The sequence below is a fragment of the Symsagittifera roscoffensis genome, chromosome 1, assembly GCF_963678635.1.
Source record: "Symsagittifera roscoffensis chromosome 1, txSymRosc1.1, whole genome shotgun sequence".
Classification (NCBI taxonomy): Eukaryota; Metazoa; Xenacoelomorpha; order Acoela; family Convolutidae; genus Symsagittifera; species Symsagittifera roscoffensis.
In genome coordinates, this window is record NC_087062.1 from 14,525,944 (window position 1) to 14,549,288 (window position 23,345).

At 47.5% G+C, this 23,345-nt stretch overlaps 1 protein-coding gene across 2 annotated transcripts in view; it reads right to left on the minus strand.

Annotated features, from left to right (window-relative positions):
* LOC134840219 (kinesin-like protein KIF9) overlaps nucleotides 1-23,345 on the minus strand; it is a 510,307-nt gene that overhangs the window by 195,197 nt on the left and 291,765 nt on the right. The gene's annotated exons all lie outside the window — the stretch shown is intronic.

Here is a 23,345-nt window from a genome sequence, read left to right on the forward strand (position 1 = left end):
ATGAGATTACAGACGGCTTAAATGCTAGGTTGGGGTCAATTTGGGGTCAACCTGCACGAATTTATGGACTGGCTAAATTACATAAACAGGATACGCCTCTAAGACCTGTCCTCTTTCTCCCCGGTAGTTTCTATTGAGAAACTGAATAAAGCACTAGCAAAATGTTTCGATAAAATCGAGGGTACAAATATTGAGACTTACAATGAAACAGCTGGGGATATTACAGAGAAAACAAAATTGGACTCTGAGGAGAGTATCATTTCCTTTGATGTGAAAAGCATGTACACATACGTTCCGCTCAAAGAAACCATTAACATCGCTCTTGAGAAACTAGATAGCCAGAGTGAGCCATCTGACTTGTCAAAAAGTACAATGAAACGCCTTTTGTAAATGACTGTTGGTAAAGTCCATTTTAATTGCAACGACACATGGTATGTACGGAAGGATGGATTAGCCATGGGTGCATTCTCTGCTGAAGAAAGTTTTTTTTGACAGCCTATATGATATTTCGCTCTATATTAACAACTAGTCAATTAAAAGTCGGGAAAAGTTCTTAAGAATCACTTCAACAACTGAGAAGCAGCAAATAAAGAACAAAAAATGCATTGAATTGAAAAAAAAACTGAATAACAGTTTTAAGAAAATTTTCAAGTTTTTCATTTGCCAAAGACGAAAATTTAAAAAAAAGAAAGTATTCATAAATCAAAATTATAGCAATATGTTACATTTTTAGGATAATTTCCTTATTACCGGGTCAAAAATATCAATATTCATTTTTGAATTAAAAACTTTTTTTGAAAATATCAATATTTGTATCAAATTTCGATATATCGATACATCGATAAATTATCAATGAATATCGGATTACCTGATTCTGGCAAACCTTTGGTTGAAAAACTATAAGAAAGTTCTGGCTATGGACATCCCTCAAAAATTTGTTATGCTAGAGGACATAAACGGAGAAATACCCAAAATCCAATGGAAGGATGTTTTTCAGAACCGAGTTAATAGAATGGAAGGATTAGTTGAATTGTTATCCTGAAACGGCAGATCAATGTAAAATAAATTCCAGAAACGTTTTCGACATAAAAGTCATCATCAGCCAATCTAAAAAACAAAGCACCTGTAAAACCGGAATGGAAATGGATGTGTAGAAATTACAAGAAATGGATGTGTAGAAATTACAAAAAATTCCCGTGTAGAAATTACAAAAAAGGTATAAAAACTAACATTAAAAAGAATATAAAAAAAGTTTGTGTGCCATTCTGCCAGATTGGCACAGCGCAACCTTCCGGCGACACGAAAGAAAACGAATAAAGGCCTTAGTAACAAAAAATTACTGCGAAGGAGGGTCTAGATATTCCGAGAATTTGAATTCTTAAAATTTCGAGGGACGGGTCAATATTTGTGAGAATTACAAAAAGACGGCCATTTTGACTGGAAAGGACGAAAAAACAGAACAAAGACAAATATAGTAGAAAACGGTCGTACGAGAACACGAGAAAAACGGAGCCTCTTATCGTGGCAATAACACACGATAAGATCCATAGCAGTGGAAACTAGTGGAAAAGGAAGCTTCAGTGGGGAAGGAATATTCCGCGGAACCCTCCCGTGCCACAAATTGGGAGAGATAAGAGCGTTATCTCGAGAAGAACACGGGAGCGGAGGCTTGGTCCCCCAGAGACTGTTGAATTTGAAGGGACTATATAAAACTGACTTTGTAGCTACTTGGATGTCATAAAACCTTGAATTAACACCGGTATTATTTGATATTTTAGAATATGAGTAGCTAGAAAGAGGAAAGTGTCAATCCATCTCCAATGGATTTAATATAGAACTGTCACTCAAAAACATATTAAAATAGGGTATTCGAGCCGTGTTTTTAATAGCAATCACGTAGTCTGAGGATCCGAGACTCAGCTATGTGGTTGTGTTTGCATGTAAACGAAAGCTGATCAAAAGTCGTTTGACTGATGGCCTAAAAATAGTAACTTTTTACTTAGCCCTAAACAGACCAGAAAATCAACTGGCAAGGTCGAGACGGTGAACAACGAGTGGAATTAAGGTAACTGACGCCTGCCAGTTGTTAATAGGTACTTTTTCTACGCTCCGTCGCTGTGTAGTGTTTGGGCGAATGTTACATAGACGTTTTTATGGCGCTCCTGGGTGGGCCTGTCAAAGGCATAAGACCATCATGATCAGCAAGCGTTTCAGCGACGAACCCTCCGCTCCGGGCGTATGCCCAAGTTAGAGGCCTTAATGACCGTTATTTTACTAGGGGGAAGGTGCGTACCCTCCGCCTAGTACTATTTAGCTTTTTAACTTAGTTAACACCGAAAATTCCGGGGGCCGGAGGGTTAGGTGGGAAGTCATGAGCCCGCTTATCCCAAGGTCCCGGGACCAAAAACAATTAAAGAGAAAGCGTAAAACCAAACAAAAATAGTGTATAACCAAGAAAAAGCCAAAAATAAATTTATTTGAAAACAAAAAAGTACAAAAAACAGTAAAAAAATTCCAAAAAAGACCAAAAACAGTAAAAAACATAAAGTGACAGTTTATGTGTTATTTCCGGACAAGATGTGATCTGACCTCCTGTTTGTTGTTGTTTCAGATTGATCTATATCATTTCTGATAGAAAGATTGTGTGTTTTGGTGAAGGGTTGGATACCCTCCCTTGAGTGTAATTTGAGTATTTAAGCACGTTAATGGTGATTTTGCCGGTGACCGGAGAGGGTAGAGTGGCAAGCTGACCGACGTGTTCCACACTCAACAGGGACGTAAGGACAACATCCACAACGACTGTTGGGTATCGTTGAAACAATTTTAGTATCATTCGGGTACTATTTCATTAAAACTTAAGTGGTGGGGGGCACGATTGGCGCGGTCCGATTGTACCCTCCGTCGATCACAAATTTCCGAGTTAAGGGTCTTAATTCGGGTATTTTGGTGCAAAGGAGGGTATAGTAAAAGTCATTTACGACTACTAATAGATTATTGTCTTTACTATATATTACTTATCTCCTATTTAGACCCAAGAAACACCCAATTACCGATTTTCGACCAAACTATAGACCCCCAAATTTTTGGATATCTGAGCTTTTCCGAACAGCAAGAAGCTTTTTTATAGGGAGTAGCTACGTAGTTCAATCCCCCTGACTAAAGAAGCCGATTGAGAAAAGACTCAGTAGAAGTTCGAAAAACGAAAATTTTTTGATCAAAACTTCGATAATTTTCTGAATTTTGTCAATCTGTTTTGGGGATCGAGTTTTTGAGTTTTTAGAGTTAGAGCTATAAAATTTTTTGTGTCAGGAGCGTGCTAGCATAATGTGCTCGGCTGCCAGGAAAATCTTGAGTAACCCTCCGATTAGCTCCGTGGATAGAGCTAACGACTTAAGGATTGGAAAAGGAAGGGATCGGAGGGTCCAAATTTGATAGTTATTGGCCAAATTTTTGTCTCCAAACCAATTTTGGTCGGGTTTTTTGCATTATTCCAGTGCCGTACAGGGATACTACGCTCGTTTCAATTATTTTTAGGCACTTTCAACAGGAATTGCTGAAAAAGTTTCTCAGAACCTATATAGGTGGTGAAAAAAGGCCAGTTGGACAAACAGGTTTTTGGCAATTTCTCAAAGACTAGCCAACTGATCGGGATAATTTTGATACCATAAGTCGAAGTTTTGGACCAATTTTCCGGACCGCAACTGTTTTTGGGTTGATAATCTCGGAAAAGAAAATTTTTTTAGAATTTGTTGGTTCGTAGGGTCCAAATTATAGGTAACCCTCCGTACGGCAGAAAATTTTATCAAAACACCTTTTTATCCTGCTGGGAAGGTTGACCGTGTCAGCCAACCTGGTTTTAAGTGAGTTACACCGCATTCGGAGGCTTTATTGCGGTAAGTTAACCTTTTTCCTGATTTTTGCGGAACCCTCCGGAGTAACCCTCCGGAGTGACTTAAGCCCTTTAGCAACCCTCCTTAGTGGAGATTTTCCACGAGACCCTCCGAAGAAGTTAAAAACAACATCCCGTAGGGAATTTAGCTTGTTTTGACGCTTTCTTAAGCTAGTTTAAGGTCATTTTCAAAAATTTGAAAATTTTGGAAGAACCCTCCGAAGTAACCCTCCAGAGCATATTAAGCCTCTTATTGACCCTCCTTAGTGAGTTAAGGGGGACCCTCCGAAGTCTCTTGGGTGACTAAGGTACCCTCCGAAGTGACCCTCCGGAGTAGGCTAAGTGTCTTAGCAACCCTCCGAAGTAACCCTCCGGAGTGACTTAAACCTCTTAACAACCCTCCTTGTTAGAAACTTGAGGAAACCTTCTGTGGCGATTTGGGAAACGGAAATTATCCATATAATTGAGATCATATTAGGATATTAGGCGTGTTTATTAAGATCATAGGAGCCCATTTTGAGCCGGAAATTCGTGATCAACTTTGGATTCTAGATCGGGTGCATCAGAAGTACCCGAACCAAAATTTTTTTTTCTTGATTGTGATTTTGGTTGTGTGGTTGCCTTGAGCTACTTACTTGGAAAGTTCGGGCAATCCGGGAACAAATAAAAGAAGACCTCGGTGAGTATATTAGGCAAATACACACTCACTTGAGAAGAAAAGTTGTTCCCTGCTCTCGTGCACTTGGAGCGTTCCGGGTGTGGGGGAGCTTTTTCATAGACTTAAGAAATTTTCGGTCAGAGGTTGCCTTGAGCTACTTAGTAGGACCGCTCGGGCAATCGCAGGACACCTAAAAGAAGACCTCGGTGGGTGTATTAGGCAAATACACACTCACTTGAGAAGAAATATGTCCTGGGCTTCGTTCTTTCGGATCGTTCCGATTGAGGGAAGTCTTTTTCTTTAGGACTAAGTTTTATTGATCTGCTTCTGAATCATCACTGCTTTTTACCAAAGATTGTTTTATTTTAACAAAACAGTGACTTGATAAGAGTGTGGCTGTAAATTGATACTGACGAAAGGTCGCTGTCACCTGTAGGATATTCTTATTTGATTATCAATTCTGTTTTGTGTATTGATTATATCTGGTGAAAACTTTGTGATACTGTTATACTATACAACGGGGTTGAGTTAGCACTGTAGCAATACCAAGTAGGCCCTGTGTGTAACTTTAGCTGAGTCACTAAGATTGTCATTGAGAAATCTAAGAGACATTTTTGATACTTACGAGATCGAAGAGGCAGCGCTAAGTAATTTAACTTGAACTTGTTTGCGGTACGTGTGCATCGCCACTGAATTATAAGAATATTGTTATTTGTCACAAAGTATGCAGCGCAGGGACTCGTTAGGATCGACCACTAAGATTCCCAGGCTGAGCAAGGGAAGCACGCAAAAATTTAAAACTAGGCGTAGCCAATCCTCGTTTAGCAGCGCTTCCGACGTGTTTGCTGAAAACGAATCGACTAAAGGTCAACCTGATCTTTCAGTGAGCGAAATGAAACTAAGGAGCGAGAAAAACCTCGATGGCGATCAAGGCCGGAGCGCCGAGGCCGGACCCGCGAGCGAAACGCTTGTGGACCTCTTTGACGAAGGAGAACAGACGCTTATTCGACCCGACTTTGAGCCGAGCGAGGACCTCGAGCGGGAGGAAGTTGAGAGAACGGAGGAGATCTCGGAGCGTTCCGAGGTCGAGCCGCGAGAGGAAATGTTTTTCAGGGGAATGTCCAAATCGGAGACCAAGAGTCATAGGTGGAGGAGAGAATTTTCACATCCAGCTAATACCCACTCATCTCTGGCCAAGCAGAGCAACAACGCGATGATGTCGAGTATAAGCCCGAGTGAAGAACAACCGGGTTCGAAGGCCAAGAAGAGCTGGAAGTCTTTGTACGATGAGCGCATGGCGTCACTACGGACTGAAGGTTTATCTTCCAGTTATGACCACCCGGAGATAACCCATCCGGATGTGAACTTCACACCGTGCCCAAGGAACGACACGAGCAAGAAGGCGTCTTCCGCCTCGTCGACCAGGCCCATGTCAGATGGGATAACGATGGGAGCGTCATCAACATTCGACAGGTTAGTGACGTCGATGAGCAAGCAAAAAGCCGGCGCATCATCAAGTACCAGGCTGCAGCCGCAGTTGACCTCATCTTCTTTGGGACTAACCCCGCCATTTGGGGCAGCTGGCGAAATAAGTGACAAGTTCGCTGGTGTAATGAATGATCTGGATGAACTGAGACGGGACATGACCAAGAGAATAGATCAAGTTGACGAGAGAGCTCACCAGGGTCGGGAGAATTTGAGAGATGAACTAACGCACGTGAAGTCGCAGGCGAGGGTTGATCAGGCTCAATTGATTCGCAACACCGATCAATGCCTAGCGGAGAGCCTGGCACAGGCAATCAAGGAGTCAGAGGAAAGAGAGGCTAGGATGACGAGAGAGATCGAGCGATTGTTGAACGATCATGATAGTACCTACGCCCACACGATGACTAGCCTGGAAAAAAGGTTAGATGCCAAATCTGACTTAATGATGCGGAAGCTTGACGCGATCTTGAATGGGAGCAATTGGGAGGAGCGTTCGAACCAAAGGGAGCGCTCACGCCATGCGAATGATGGAGATGGTACGGGCAGCTACGCCAGAGCCCAGCAAAACTCGAGAACGAACTACGAACCTAGGAATAGGGAGCGGCCAAGGGCAGCCCCGTCGAGGCCTGGCTGGACGAATCCAGTCCCGCCGGAAGCAGATGCTACTCCGGAGACAAGGTTGCCAACTGTGCCACAAGTCAGTTTAGTGCCAGATTTGACTACAGTCTCATAGGATACGATGATGTATGCCTCGATGTTTGAGCCTCTGAATAGATCTCTCGAGACATTCATCACTAAGCTCTCGAAGTCAACCGAGAGAGGAGAGAAGTCAAGAAGGACACTGAAAAAGCCGAAGTCGTACAAAGACGAGTCAGACGGCTGCATTGACACTTGGATAGAAGTGATGAAGTTGCATTTTGAGGAAGATAGTCTCCAAGAAACAAGAGTGCAGCGCGCTAACAAGCAACCTGGAGGGTACTGCACTAAATTGTGTACTGGCGAAAAGAACCAATGAGAGAGATAGCGCTCGCAAGATATTCGACATCCTGCTGAATCGTTTCGGCTCTGGAGTACAAGGGCACCAGGCTATAGTGAAGTTCGAAAAGAGGCGTCAAAGAGATGACGAATCCATAGACAAATTTTTGGACGACCTTGAATTGCTTAGGAGGAGAAGCAATCCCGATGAGAAAATATCCGAGCGAAACTTGGCGATTGCTTCAAAGTTCATGGACGGAGTAAAGAGTGAAGAGTTGAAGACGATGTTGGCCACACACTTCACCCTGTCGCTTGACCAGGTACCCACGCCCGACGACTTGCGTATGAAGTCACGCGAGTATTTACTCATAAAACAGAGGGCGCAAAACCGTTACAGGAATTATGGCAACTATAGCGGGACAAACACTGGTGCGAATTCCAGTTGGTACAAACCTCGCGATGACATGGATAAGAGGAGGTCGTGTGCGAATTGTGGTTCGATGGACCATCACGTTTCCGCGTGTTCTGCATACAAACAGAACATGAAGGCCATAGGCTACTTTCTCGAAGACTCCGACGCGACCGACGAGGATCATAAAGAGTACGTCAGAGGGCTCAGCATGAAATATGGTCCGATGTGATTCTTCTGTAATTTAGAGGGACACTTCAAGTCGGATTGTACTCAATTTTGGGATGCAGTAGCGGACGCGAAACATCCCCGCCATGAAGAGGCGCTTTCGGGTGTCAAGGCCAGTCGAGCACGTCTGATGAACGAAGCCGAGTCTCGGAGAAAGGAGACGACACCGAGCACCTTTACGACTACGAAGGTAAAGACACTGCCTGACGAGGTGGTAGCCTCGAACCTGGAGGCAGAGTCGGCTAGCCCACTCAAGGTGGATTACGGTCTGGCGGCAAAGACAGCGTTGCAGAATGTCATACAGGAGCTAGCCACGAAAGAAGTGGAGCAATGGGTAAGGTCGGAGCTGGAGAGCACAGATCTTCGGGAAAGTTTTAATATTCTGGGTAAAACAACGAAAATAGAAGACAAAGAGGAACCCAGGAAGCAGGGACTAAAACTGAATGTTATATCTGGTAGAACTTTCGGCATGACGAAGGAAGGGACGAAGATAATGTCCATTATCTCAGTCGCAGGGCACCAGGTGGTCAAGAACTTGAGTGAACCATCCGAGATTACACTAGTCCACCTGGACATTTATGACTACCTGAGGGAGAAAGATCCCAAACTGGACTCCAGGGCAGTGCGAGCGCTGCTCACGACAGGAGGTCCGAGGCTGATGAAAGTGGATGGACATTACATCGAAGTCCATGGCCCATACCCGATTCTAATGAATGTGGATGGCATCAATATCTACACAAAAGCTCACGTAACTGATGCGAACGATCAGATTGGCCGAATATACATTGGTCAAGAGGAGCTGAAGGTTAGACGAATCTGACACAACGCCATGCTCGAACAAGATGCGGTGCACATAGGTTGCGAAGCCGATCTGGCAGCACATGTGCTAGATCTGCAGGGCAGACAACTTTCAGTGAAAGGACTGTTAGACACGGGTGCAGTGGTAAGTGTCATGCCAGTCAAAACCTGAACTGACATGGGCTTTGACAGGTCGGATCTGATACCGACAAACATAAGACTGGCAGCTGCCAATCAGGGAGCGATCTATGTGACTGGAGAACCCCGATCATTTCACTGCAACTTGGAGGAAGAAATCTTTGGATGAGCTTCCTAGTAGTGGAGAATTTGGACGAATCCGATCAGTTCATCTTAGGAAGGGACTTCGTACGCAATTTTGATGTCACGATCGATCTCAATGACGGGTTGATTAGGATCAAGGATCCTGAGAGAAAGTATGAAAAGAAACCCCTTAATAAGATCCTAATTAACCAGGCCAAGGTGCCAATTTTTCTGGATCGAAAAGTTAGATTAAAACCAAACCAAGCCGTAGTAGCGACGTTTAGGATGAGGAACTTGAATGAACTCAGCAATGACAGACAGGTGTGTCTGGTACCAAATCCAAACAGTAAAAGCTCGGCTATTTTAGGAAGAAGCTTCTCACTCACTCAGAGCGGACTGTGTGTGAGTGTGTTGTTGAACACAGAAGCAACAACAGTGACAATACAGGGGGGAAAGAAACTTGGCTATGCTTTGCCTCTGAACACAGGCTTTCAGAGTGTGGAGAACTTGAAGAAGTTTGATGTAACTAAATGTCCCTTGCATGCGAACCAAGAATGCATATTGAAGAGAGTAAATGAATTGAAATCTTCTAGGAAACTGTTTTCAATGAAGTCGGAAACAGATAATGGGTTGTCTAGTTGTTCCAACTTTCCCGAGAGGCCGACAGAAACAGAGTTAGCAGCGAATAAACCGGTCCTACCTGAGATAGAACATTTGAAGGTTAAAATATCAGATAAGGAACTAGATTCGCTCAGGGCGGTGCTAAGTCGGAACGCAGACGTTTTTTCGAAACATAAGGCCGACATAGGTTGCTGTAACTTTGTAGAACACGAAATTGAGAAAGAAGAGGGCTCGGTACCTCATAGGGAAGGGGCGAGAAGAATGACCCCTCACAAGTCAAAAGCATGCAGGAAGGAAACCGAGATGTTAATGGAGTATGACATGATCAAGCCATCGAAGTCCCCGTGGGCTTGTGGCGTGGTCATGGCGAAAAAGAAAGGGGGGCAACTCAGGTTTTGTTGTGATTTTGGTTATCTGAACGCAGTGACTATTAAGGACGCATACCCGATTCCCCGCATCGATGAGAGCCTATCCAAGCTGGGAGACGCGAAATTCTTCACGACGTTGGATTTGGGCTCTGCGTTCTGGCAAGTGCCACTCCGAAAGCAAAATCGTGAAAAAACAAGCTTCGCGTGCGAGCTAGAGTTGTTCCAGTGGAAGAGGATGCCGTTCGGGTTGTGCAACGCGACGGCCACATTCCAGCGACTGATGGCCCAGGCACTCACGAGCGTGACTAAGAAATACGGGAATCTCATCATGTGTTATGTCGATGATGTTGTGATTGCAACACCAACCTTAGAGGACCACATAGAGAGGTTGGACGAGGTGTTTACTTGCATGAAGCAGGCGGGTCTGAAATGCAAACCCTCTAAGTGTGAAATCCTCAGGGATTCCATAAAGTATCTGGGCCGCCTGGTTGACAAACATGGAGTGAGACCAGATCCCGAAGCGGTTGAAGCAGTGCTGACCTGGAAGGCACCTAAAACAGATACACAGCTGATGAGTTTTCTGGGATTCGCAAATTATTATCGAGAGTTCATCAAGGGGTATGCTGACAAGATATACCCCATGCAGAGGCTGATGAGAAACAAGGGCAAAAAGTTCACCTGGACTGATGAGGCACAAATTTCATTTGAAAGCGTGAACTTTGCGAGGCACCGGTCCTCGGCATGCCAACAGAGAAGGGAATGTTCGTGCTGGACACGGATGCATCAGTGGTTGCGATATCGGGCATACTTCACCAGGAGCAGGAGTGGAACGGGAGAACGGTTCTCCGTCCAATAGCCTACGGAAGTAAGGTCTTGAGCGACACTGAGATGAAGTATGGCGCACCAAAAGCGGAAATGTTCGCGGTGATCACTTTTGTGGAAAAGTACCGGGCTTACTTGGGGAGTGCTCCTTTCAAGTTGCGTGTGGATAATCGTGCCCTTGCCTGGCTGAAAACCTATTCGATGGACTAAAGTTATATTGGTCGTTGGATCGTGCGCCTGGATGGATACCACATGATCATAGAGCACCGGACCCGTGACAAGCATCAGAATGCTGATAGCCTCAGTAAGAAGACAGATTTCTATGAGCGCTTCGAAGAGAAGCAGGCTAACCAAGCAGAGATCAAAGACGGGTTTTCATTCCTAGACAAGGAAACCTACGACAAACTACCACTCACTAAGTGGCTGGACAAGTCAGGGCACCCTATACCAGGACACCCTGACCTTCCAGTGGAAACGGCCGCTGAGATAAAGGTTTTAGCCAGGGGTGAACCCGTTCCGCTGGATCTGCTAGTCCGATCCAATCTGGTGCAGCAGGAGCTTACCAGGCTGGGTATAAACAGCATAGTTCTGCTAAATAGGACAGTGAATGTGGCGCCGGACGTCGAAACTTCGTGACTTGCTGGATAGAGAAGTCGACAGACATGATCGTGAGTGGATGGAGACCATGCAGCGATTGACCGTAACTGAGAAGACAGAGAAGAGGCCGGTGATCATTCGCGGTCGCGATGTGGAACGAGATTGCCGGTCGATAGTGAACCAGCTGGTGACCTCAATGCCAAAGGATGTCTTGTTGAGGACTTCGTTCCCAGAACGTGGGAAACCGATCCCGGTCCAAATCACTGAGGAAGTCAAGGTGAAGTCAAAATCCAGCTTCACGAGAAAAGTACGTTTCACAGATGCAAAAGCAGAATACGAGCCGGGCTCAGATTGTTCTTCCGGGGAAAAAACAATGTCCGGGGAGTCGGACATCTTCAGGCCCGTACGGGACGATTTGTCCGGGGAGAGGTTAATGAGACCACCTAGGGACAGAATTTTGTCCGGGGAGTCGAGAAACATCACAAACAGAGTGGAACGTGATGGTGTAGAGTCACTCGACTCAAGTGATGACTCGAGGCCGCAGTCCTGGGACAACACATCCGAGACTACTTCTAATTCTGATGTATCGGAGATTGCGATTCATTCCTTGTTGGTGGACTGGAAACAACGCGGGCTGGACAGGGAAATGCATCAGGATCCGGACAGAGACAGGTACATCTCCGATGAGGAGGGCACCGTGGTGGATAATGCCGCCGATGAGCTCGAGCTGATAGCAGTTTTGAAACGCCCAACCAGATTACTGCCATATGGTACGGTCGTCCGTACCAATCTGGAGCCATCTGTGCAGGAAGCAACGCCTTTGAAGAAGATATGGTGCGTTAAGTTGATGGACGATGCCTATGCCCCGGAGATAATGAGCGGGCAAATGAACGTGGTAAAGACGTATTTGAAAGCCAAGTACAGGCTGTCGGATCTCCTAAGGGCTCAACGAAATGATAGAATGACGAGCAGTATGAAGAGATGGATCGAGAATGGAGCACCTGACAAGGGAGACTCGGAAGAAGACAGCTACAAGATCTTGAAGCAGTTCTACCTGAAAAGAAAAGATTTGTTGTACCTGAACAAAGACGGAATCGTAGCCTGTAAACGTAGAGAGGAGGACAAGGTCTTTTACAAGTACAACTCGATAGTGTTACCACAGTTATACCAGACCGAATTGCTCTTTCGTTCACATGACCAAATGGGCCACCAGGGAGTGGACAAAGTGTATAACAGGATACAGAAACGATTCGAATGGCCTGGCTTGAAGAAGGCAAGTGAAAAGTGGATCTCTGCGTGCTTGTCATGTCAACAGGCGAAGGACCCCAGGAAACTGAGATTCCCTCTGCAATCAATAGAATCATCAGGATTCAATGAAGTGGTGCAGATCGATCACCAAAAGATATGCATGACAGCCACGGGCTACAATCAGGTGCTGGTAATGATTGATCATTTTACGAAATATGCAGAGGCAGCACCCTGCATGACAGCATCAGCGGAAGAAACGTGCGATCATTTGATAAATGTGTGGATAGCGAGGCACGGTTGCCCCGTCACATTCCAATCGGACAATGGCAAAGCATTTGTGGGTGATCTCACGAAGGAGTTAATGAAAAGGTCGCAGGTAGCACAGGCCCACTCGACCACTTATCACCCGCAAACGAATGGCCTAGTCGAGAGGCAGAATCGCACGCTGGTATCCATGTTGAGAGTTTATTGCTCACGCTACATGGATGACTGGGATAGACACTTACCGCAAGTGATGGGTGCTTACAACAGCACACAGAGCATTCCACCACGGGAATAAGTCCGCATATGATGCTAACGGGTCACGAAAAAGCGCTTCCGTTGACGTTTTTCTACCCTGAATATGAGGGGAAGACAACAGCACCGCAAACGTACGTGCGGGATGTTATTAGAAGACAGCAGGACCTCAATGACTTATGCAGGAGAAACACGCAACAGGCGCAAATTAGACAAAAAAGGAGGTTTGATAAAAGGACAGCCGATGCAAAAGCCTACCCATTTGGCGACTACGTCTGGGTGTTCCAGGAAGTGGTTCCACCGAAAGGAACCAAGAAATTATTAGAGAAATGGCATGGTCCATTTCAGATAACAGAGGTGCACCAAGGTGGTCGTTTTTATCGATTGAGCACTGGAAGAGCAACTCACTACGAGAACATCAAACCACACAATGCCTCGTCAGAGGACTGGTGCATCCCAGCTGACATGCAAGAGGGAGACTATTTGATAGTGGATCCTGCTTGTGAGGTGAATGAAAGGGGTACTCGTGACAAAAACGACGGGAATGAGGTGGTGGACGATTGCGACCTACCACTGGATCTGGAGTTGACCGAGCGAGTAGAGGTGGACGATGAAACTCTACCTTTTGCCGAGGAAGACTGGGACTGCCCGGAACAAATCGAAATTGACAAAAGAATACAGCCTGACTTTCCTCTCACCATGGAAACACGCCAGAGCAAGAGAGGAAAAAACAAGAAGAAATACAATCCGTACGGCGTGGATTTCGTCGTAGACAGGATAGTTGCAAATGATATTATGGACTCGCTGGTAGGACTGGACGAAGTGGCGGTGCTAGAAGAAACCGACTTGGTGAATGACATGGATCAGGATTGGATCGACGATCGATCAGAACCGGAAGTGGAGTTCGAGCCAGAAGCGGAACTGACTCATGAGCAAGAATTAACAAACTTGCGGGTGCTCGAGTGGCTCCATGATCTACCGATAGATCCAAAAGAGACGATCTTGACGATTCAAGACGTCGATAAAGACGGCATCAAACACGTCGGTCGCCCCAGATGGTCCTCTACGTGTTCCACAATCCAACCCCGATCTCCTAGACTTTGGGCGATCGACAGGGACGTCGATGGATATTTTTGTCCGGGGAGTGGGGGTAGGACTCACCCACACCAAAAATCTGATAATAAAAAAATTGAAATCGGCAAGGGAAACCGGAGAACTAGAGACAGAGGGCGAGAATGCTAGAAAACCACCTTTTGGACAAATTTTTGAATCGTATTTTGACCTACCGAACCATTATTCAAACAATATCGTCATAACGGACAGCGATTTCATACTCACGGAACGCACATGTGCTATAGCGATTACCGCGGACGTAAGCTTCAAAACAGCACTAGCGGCTGATTTCAGAAGAGAGTATAAGAACATCGAAATTTTATGGAAACAGAGGCCTGGTGTGGGAGGGATGATAGCGCTGCCCCCTGTTGCATCACAGATACCAGGGAAATATTTGTGTTTCCTGGTTACTAAGGCCACTGATAGGCAACACGTAGATCCAGAGAGCTTGGTATTGGCCTTGACTCGACTTAGGGATTTTCTGGTTGAGAGAGGAGTCACCTCTCTCTCGTTACCAGTATATGATCCTAATAGGGGAAAGCTACATCCGAGAGAGTTGTACGCCCTTGTACATGTGATATTTTCAGAAACTGACATAGAGATTTACTTACATAAAAAATACTATCTGAGCATATGCTAGGAACTGCGTTCGGCGATAAATGGTTTTTATCAGGTTCACTTGAGAAGAATTAGTGTCAACTTTAGATTAGGAGTAGGTTTTAGGTACATTATTAAGGATTATGTTTTATGTGATAGTGTAGATGTGTGATGTTTATGTGTTATGTTATTGTTATGATGTGTTTTATGTTTTGTGTCATAAAAGACCTAGAATACTCCACGTAATCAAGGTGACAGCGCTCATTGGTGCTACCCTGACAAAGATACAGGTGGACGATCCACCTTGGTGCTAAATTCATAAATCAGAATTGAGAAGGGAATTTCAATGAAGAGTTTTAAAGAGTTGAATGATGCTTTATCCAAAAATGATGGTTTTAAGTCGCGACTTGTTTTTTAGATCTTGATTGATCAGAAATTGTTTATTGAATTCATTGAATCAAACAAACCGGAAGAAACTATACGACAACAAGAATCAACACGATAAGAAATGGGTGATACAAATGAACTAATGGAATTCCTCTCAGCGAGTCTAGGAGCGACTCTAGACGAGATCTATCAGCGGCTGATTGATTGTGACTTTACACGAGAAGACCCGGGGCTGGCGATGTTTGTGGTCGCGCTCCTCAATGCATTAGGACGAGAGGGTCGAGGGAATCGCCCTACAGAAGTCGTGTTGATGTTGGCCTTCGGTGAGTCCGGGACCGCCGAGAGAGGTTGAAACCGACTGATGAGTTGGCGGCGTGGAGAAATGTCTGGCCACGACCTGGCTCGTGAGGCAGGACTAGGTGAACAGAGGGACCACCGGCTAGATGAGATGCCCTTGCCGGTCCAACCTGCGCAGCCGCTCATCGGAGCGAAAAGACAACGTGATGGGCCAGGCCCGTCACATTCGGTCGACTCTCCAACAGCTGCTCCTCCTCCTAAGAGAGTGAGGGTGATCGAAATAGAAATCCAGACGTCGGAGACGATTGAGACGTTGGAGAAGAAAGAGAGAGATCAGAACGAGTTGTGTGCCAAAGTCCAGGAGTATAGGGCGATAGCTCGAGAAAGAGACGAATGGAAAAAGAAGTACGAAGATCTGCAGGTGGCCTACAAGGAGGATGAAATAAAGCACCTGAAGGAGCTGTATATGGCAAAAGTGAGCCCAGTGTCACAGGAAGTTCTGGCGACAATGAAGTCCTCGGAGGGATCCAGCGACACACGCCCCAAGACATGAGTACAGGAGCTGTGTACACCGAGAGGGCCCGAGGCTCCTGAGCAGACACAACAGTCTGCTTCCAGTCAGAAGAACACGATACCAGACCCTTCTGACACGCTCCTCAGTTCCAAGAATCATTCGATCGAGTGGCCAGAGCAACAATGGATGAGATTAACAGAACCACTAGGCGGAAATTGGGTAGGATCGTTCCTTCTCAACGTCGTGATCATTCATCCAATAGTTCGGAGCGAGCACCCCGCACGGTAGCGTCCTCGGGGACTCCGCATGGCGGAATCTTTCAAAAGTCCCGCGTGGCGGACATTAGGAAGAATCAGATGGCACGTCACCAGTTCACGCCAGTGGCCGCGGAGCATCCTCGGGCCTGCTTGAATGACATGAGCTGGAACCCCGCTACGAGCGACCAGGTGATTCCCCCAGGAAATCGCCACTTGATCATAGGAGACAGTTTGGTGAGGGATCTGAATGAGATCTTCGTCTATGGTCAGACTACCGCTCTGTCTTTTGGAGGAGCCTCAGTGGCTCAGGTCATCAAGATGATGGAGTTCCAGAGCGAAGATTACCTGGATACGCTGGTAGTAATGCTGGATACCAATGACGTCTCGAGAGCACCAGTGACTCCGGAGAGCAAGTGGGAGCCTCTACTGGTCTGCCTCCTGAACGAACTAAGGAGAAGTACAGGCCCAGGCTCGTGGTACTGTGCACATTACCACAGAACCCGATGGTGGGCACCGTAGTGGCAGATTTTATGAATGGCAACGTGACACGGCGGAACGAAATGATTTGACACGAGCTGCGGCTTCTGGATCTCGAGAACATGTTGCGCATGATTGATCACCTCGCGCTCACCAGAGATAGGATACATTTCAACACCCAACAAGGGAGACACTGGATCAATGACGTATTTCAGACGCAATTGAGGGAAGTGGAGCAGGAGTCGAGGGCGACCAGTTCTCTGGCTTGGACCAGTTCGACCGGAGGAAATAGAATGAGGGCAAGGGTGCCCGAATCCCTCGTCAACCGCCTAGGGCCTTTGGCAACGGAGACGGCTACAGCTGCACCCATCGCTCCGAGCTCAAACGTGAGAGAGAGGCTAGGGACTGCTCCTCCTCCCAGAACACAACCGCTTGAAAGCCGACTCGGGAGATCAGTTGATCAGAACAGGAATAACTCCCAGACCATGTCTAGGAGGAACGACCCGCCCGCTACGGCGAACCCTGCTCCAGTAGCAGGACCGCCTACGAGCGCCGTGCCAGCGGAGGGAGTTGAACCAGGCAGCGTGCTGCTTTGGAATCAATCAGACCCTAGTCATTGGGGACAGTACAAGACGGACATGTCAACGAAGTTGAACATGAATACCTTGACGTGTCGGGAGGACGCAATGAGAATGATCGGCGGAGAAAGTCCCACAGTGTCGCGACTATATCGGATACCGGGCGTGGATTGGCTGCTAGCAGAGCAGGAGCAGTTCAGCTCCACGACTACGCTCCGGCACGCAGACCTGAATGGATTGCCTCAGGACAATACCTTTGGACCTTTGAATACCCGGTCTCTTACGGACGTCCGCCAGAGAGCCAGGGAACGGACGCCACCTGCTCGCAAGGGCAAGTTTCAGACAGATAACAAGCCTAATAACAAGCATCACAAGATGTACAGGCAGTTTGCTAAACCACCCGGTCAGACGCCTGGCGAATATTCAAGAGACTACCCCCGAACGAACATGGTGGATGGAGATGACAGGAGATACGGGGAACTGAAGGCCCCAGTCGGTGACGGGCTGTTTGCCGCTTATGAGCCCTTGGATATGAAAGCTGCCATGTACCTGATTGTGGCCAGTTCGGATTATCTCCACACGCCCCGTTCTCTCTTTTGGCCCGACGTGATTTTCTTGACGGCGCCTAAATTGGACTGGGGACAGTCAATAGGCAAGATGATAAGTGTGCGAAGGGTGGCCAGCATGGAGCCGCAGTTGATAGTGGTTGCAGACTCGAATGATCATCTGCAAAGCAGGGGTTTGTTGTCCCGTCTGACGGATGGGTCGATCGCGAGCAACGAGGTCATAGGGGAGGCGATAATGACATTGCTCTGGGCGATGACTGAGGTAGAAACAGCAGCAAAACAACGTTTCACCCAAAATGTAGTGAAGGTGGTCTTTGTGTTGTCACCAGGGTACGCTGCATTGCCAGAACCCCTTCAGTTTGTATACACAATGGTCACAACGATAGCAGAGGGACGGTTCAACGTGATAATTCCTACCCCGAACAGAGTGATAGACCCCAACAATTATTACCCATCCCGATCTGAGCTTCCTGCCGTTTGGGTTGACATTTCCAATGCCATACAGGGACTCAAAGATTGTAGCACAACTCGGTTGGTGTTAGATGAGGTTCTGGGGTTGCAGCTGTCCAATTTCGCCAGATTGCTGAAGTTAAGACCCGGGGTGGATGACGATCATCTGTTAGTACAACAGGTGGCTGACGATCTCTGGTTCAGACAGATGGATCATGCAGAGAATGAACAGGGAAGGACAGTCAGGAAAAAACATGACATCAGCGGAAGAAGACCTCATGGCAATGGCTTTGCGCACGAAGCCGCACAACAACTTATGGTTGTACTTGTCACCGAGACTGTGCACCTTGGGAGAGGACGCGTTCGAGCATGCGCCGGCAGTGATCAAAGAGATACACGTGTATCTGAAGAACTTGTTTGATGCCCGGGAGTTAGCTGGGGGTATGATGTTGAAATTGATGCAGGATGTAAACACGATGCCGTGGGACAAGTTCCAAGCTGACGTACTAGCCACGAGGGCACAATATGAACGATCAGATGCCATCTTGGGTGGAATGGGAGTGGGATGGACGTGCTATCCGGGGGCATCTGTCGACGTGCTATCCGAGGGCTTCTCGGAACCTGATCGCGAGCTTCGTCAAGGATATCAGGAAGCTGTCGATTGGCCTGATATTAGCCCTGTACGTGACATTCGGTCATGAGAATTTCGTGAAGGGGCCGGCGAACCTCTTCACCCAAGCGTTGGCACATTTGAGATTGGATGGACTCCTGACTCTGATTGCCATGACCTACGGTCGGCTGGATGATTTGCTTGTGCTGTTGCGTTACCCTGAACAACTCCAGGGAACAAGTCGTGAGTTCAACGCGCAGTTGGAAACTGCCTCGCTCAGGAAAATGAAAGACTGGAGGACTCTCCTGCTCCAATATCTCTTGCAGCAGAACAGAAGTGTCACGGGAGAAGATAAGGTGGCGACGGATGCGGGTGAATGTAAGCAGTATTGTGGCATGCCCTTGCTGACAGATTTGGCTGTCATGATGCGGATCGATCCGTTGGCTCTGATTCACGGACTGCGGGAATTCGTCACGGTGGTGTATGGACCGGTGATGTCTTTCGTGTTCCCGGAGTGCAAGTCAAGGCATACAGGAATTCTGTGTTGTATGTCAACCTGGTCTCAGTCGTGGACTGTTCCGTGCTGAATTGGGTAGAGCAGAAGGAGCTGAGAGGGCTGGCCAGCGACGACAGGCTGTTCGGAAGAATAGCGGAGCAAGGTTGGGTGTTGAAGTCGATGGGAGTCTGTTTCTGATGACGCCATCATCTTTCAAGTCCCCTACAAAGGCGGCTCGTGATGCAGAGAAAAGAATGCTGAAGTGGAGTGAAGGGATGGAGCCGCGCTTCATCAGTTGGAACGTTGCCCTAAGCCGAAACCTGATGCGGATGACGATGAGTTGATGGATCAGGACGATGAAGACATCGGGGAAAAGACAGAAAAGCCGGGCGAGACGGATCTAGGAGCGTTAGAAAGAGACTTGCTGGAGTACTGGTTTAGTGAAGACGACGACGGGGAAGTCGATGGGAGTCTGTTTCTGATGACGCCGTCATCTTTCATGTCCCCTACAAAGGAGGCGTCGGCCGACTTATCCCCGATGGACCCAATAAGTTCCCGATGGACCCAACAACTTCAAGTGCCGAATGGGCCGCGAAGACCTTTCCCCACATCCAGTTTGACCCGAAGCTCTGGAATCTGAGACCAATAGTGAAAGATTCAGGAGCGGCAATGAGAGTCACACTCTTGCCAGAAGCCTACGCACACTTGAAAGAGAACCAGCAAGCGTGGCTTTCTGGGTACAGGCCGCTGCCGGACCAATGCCCTCGATATCCACCGATAAGGAGGATGTTGTTGGGAGTCACATCTCCCGCCATTGCCCCTCGCATCGGAGCGGCTCGTGATGCAGAGAAAAGAATGCTGAAGTGGAGTGAAGGGATGGAGCCGCGCTTCATCAGTTGGAACGTTGCAGCCGCGCACACGTTTGACTTCACAATTTCTGATGCTTGGAGCAGGAAAAAGATCAAAGCACTACCTTCCAGGAGACCAGAGGTCTCGGCTGAAATGTGGAACGAGGTGTATGCTCCCACAGATGACTTATCAAGACTGAAGTGGTCAGGAGAAGTGAAAGTAGTGATGCTGGAAGTGGCAAAGGAGTGCAGAGGAGGCTCATACATAACGATAGAGGACCTGGCACCACATGGCGAGGAGTCCGTAGAATTCCTGGTGAACGATGAATTATTTTATCACGCAGGAGACATGACCGTACCGGCGCGGCCGGACTCGGGCATAGACACACGACAAGGCCCTTCAGGACCTAAGCCAAAACCTGATGCGGATGACGATGAGTTGATGGATCAGGACGAGTGAAGCCGGGTGAGACGGATCTAGGAGCGTTAGAAAGAGACTTGCTGGAGTACTGGTTTAGTGAAGACGACGACGGGGAAGTCGATGGGAGTCTGTTTCTGATGACGCCGTCATCTTTCATGTCCCCTACAAAGGAGGCGTCGGCCGACTTATCCCTGATGGACCCAATAAGTCAGGCGAGAGAGTGCCGAAATAGGGATCCACAAAGATTGCTTCATGAGTCACCAAGGAGGAGAAAGATTGAAGAGTCAATGAGGGTATTCTTCCTGAGTACGCTACCGGAAGAGGAATAGGAGAGATACCAAAGTGAACTAGAGAGCAAGACAGGAGCAACCTGGAGCCGAGTGAACTTCATGGAAAGGTCATGGGACGTGATACGACGATAAGGGACGCAGTCCATAATGAAGGTGGGATTGAACCAACCCATTATGCGTGACGTCCTGGAGAAAAAAATGAACTCCATGGAGTCTGATGTTCTGACCGAGTCAGTTACAGAGGACAGTGCCGATGATCAGCAGGTCACGAAGAAATTACCCGTTAGACGAGCCAGAAAGGGGCTGAAGTGGCTGAAAGGGAGGACAGGAAGGCGAGCCGTGAACCAGGGAGTGGTGAAGTCAAAAGCCAGCGCAGTGGTGGTCTCTTTGACGAGCGCAGGTCGTTCAGGCGAGAGCGGGCAAGGAGATGGTGCGACGTTGATCGGGGGAGAAAAAGAGAACCTGATACCCCCTATGCTCTTGGCAGGTCTGACCACGACAGCCACAAAATCAAAGAAGACTGCACGAACCCTAGCAGACACTAAGCTAGAAATGGAGATCATCAGTCAGTGTGGATCTAGAGGACTTGAAGATTACAGGCCCTCGCGAACCAACATGGCCCGGATAAAACTGGAGGGACAACTCGACGTGGTCGAGTACAGTCGAGTCACTGTGCCGGAATCGGTCCACATGGGAGATACAGCAGGGGGTTATGTGGAGATGTTGAAGGCGAGAAACTCCGCGGGAAACTCCGCGAGAGGGCACCTGATGGCTTGGAGCGCAGGAATATTTGAAAGGGCTAACGGAGAATTCTAACTTAAATCGGAAAGAATACGGCACGGTAATGTCCTCAGAGGCGAAGGAAATCGGGATGGAAAAACTGGTGGAAATCTCTTGGAGGGCGGCCCTCCAAAGATACTTCGACGAGACGATGCATGCACCTGCGACGGTGGCAGCGTACCTGGCTCATCCGTGCACGAGAACTGACCTGCAAGTACGGTTGGCTTGGTGCTTGATGGGCATCAAGAAGGCGGAATATGAAGCCAGTATTGATTTGAAATCAAAGGAACAGGAGCTGGAGTTGATGGAAGTCCTGCGAGCGTTGATTTCAAAAGACGATTCTGCGATAGCCTGGGCTAAGCGTAAGGATGCCCTTTGCTTTGTCAGGTTCGTGGTGGATCGTATCCCCACTCCTGTTTTGGGAGAAGGCATAAAGATCATTCGGCAAAAGGGAGTTGATTGCGAAAGAAACTTCCTTAGGGCAATCCTGGAACTATATCAGGATATGCCGTTGATTGTACCAAATAGGGAGTCGAATGACATGGAGAGCTATCGCAAGTTGGAAGAAGTGAGAAGGTATTCCAACAAAGAATTGAAAGTGAGCCGGGAGTTGATTGAAACAGTCAGGGGACAAAAAGACTTTGCAACATTAGGGAAACTGAAGTCGTTCCAATATGTGTCTGGCATACCGGCGGGGATGGCGTATAATCCCTTCGTGAATGAAGAAGCCAGGGAAGCGTACTTCGACTATGAGCAAGTCATAGGGCTCAATTTCTGGGTCGAACGGATTAAGGAAACTGGAATGCTGATGGTGGAACAACCCAAGCTGGGAATTATTTTAGAAGAACGAGTGGTCGAACCCTCGGTTCCCGAGCTGAAGGGGCAAGTGAGTTTTGATTGTGGTTCTTGGGACGGTCACTTGAAAACCAGTCTAGTAACGATGTGGGAACTCATGGAGCCTTCGTGGTGTCCTCATCCTAACGCCGGTATAATCTGGGACTTGACGGCGGGTATCACGTTAGACCTGGATGATGACGCGGGTCTACATGATCTGGCCATGATACACCATCTGCTGGCCATGAGGAGGAGGAAGCGGAAGAGCAACCCATCCACGGAGCTATCCGAGGAAAGTCCATCGAGCAATTGGTTGAAGCAAGGCACCTGTTTGGCTCAACATAGTGGGATGGATGGACATATTTGCAACTTGGGACACTGCCTGATTACGCTGAGCGAGCAGCATCGACAACTGGCACGATTGTACGGAAGATTGAGCATGTCGGATAAGAGTGGCATGGAGTTGGTCGCGGACTGTCATGGGGTGACGGATGTAAACTTGACCACAGCCTTGGGATTTTGTAGCATGACGAGTTCGATAGAATCGCTTGAGCGCCTGGAGCGTGCCCATGAGCTAGTGACGTCCCTCAGCGTGGAAGTATTCACTGGAGCATTGCAGACAGAGCAGAAGGCTGGCGAGAAGCTCTGGAAAACGAAATGACTCTGAAGGATAGTGAAGCCTATCATAAACCTACTGGTTCAAAGTATCTGGTGGGTTCAAGCTCCGCGCCATATTGCAATAGTAGGTATCCTACGCACATGGTGGTGATGGATGCGAGGACGCAGCAGGTGTTGATTGACCAACTTTTCTCTGTGCCAAAGTGCGTGAGGTTGGCCAGAATGTCGGAGAGGTCATATGATTTGTTGGCGAAGATCTTTCGGGCAGTCCCGAAGAGATCTGAAGGCGAGTTGCAAGACATAGTGGGTGAAGAGTTCCTGAGATTGAACGAAGGTA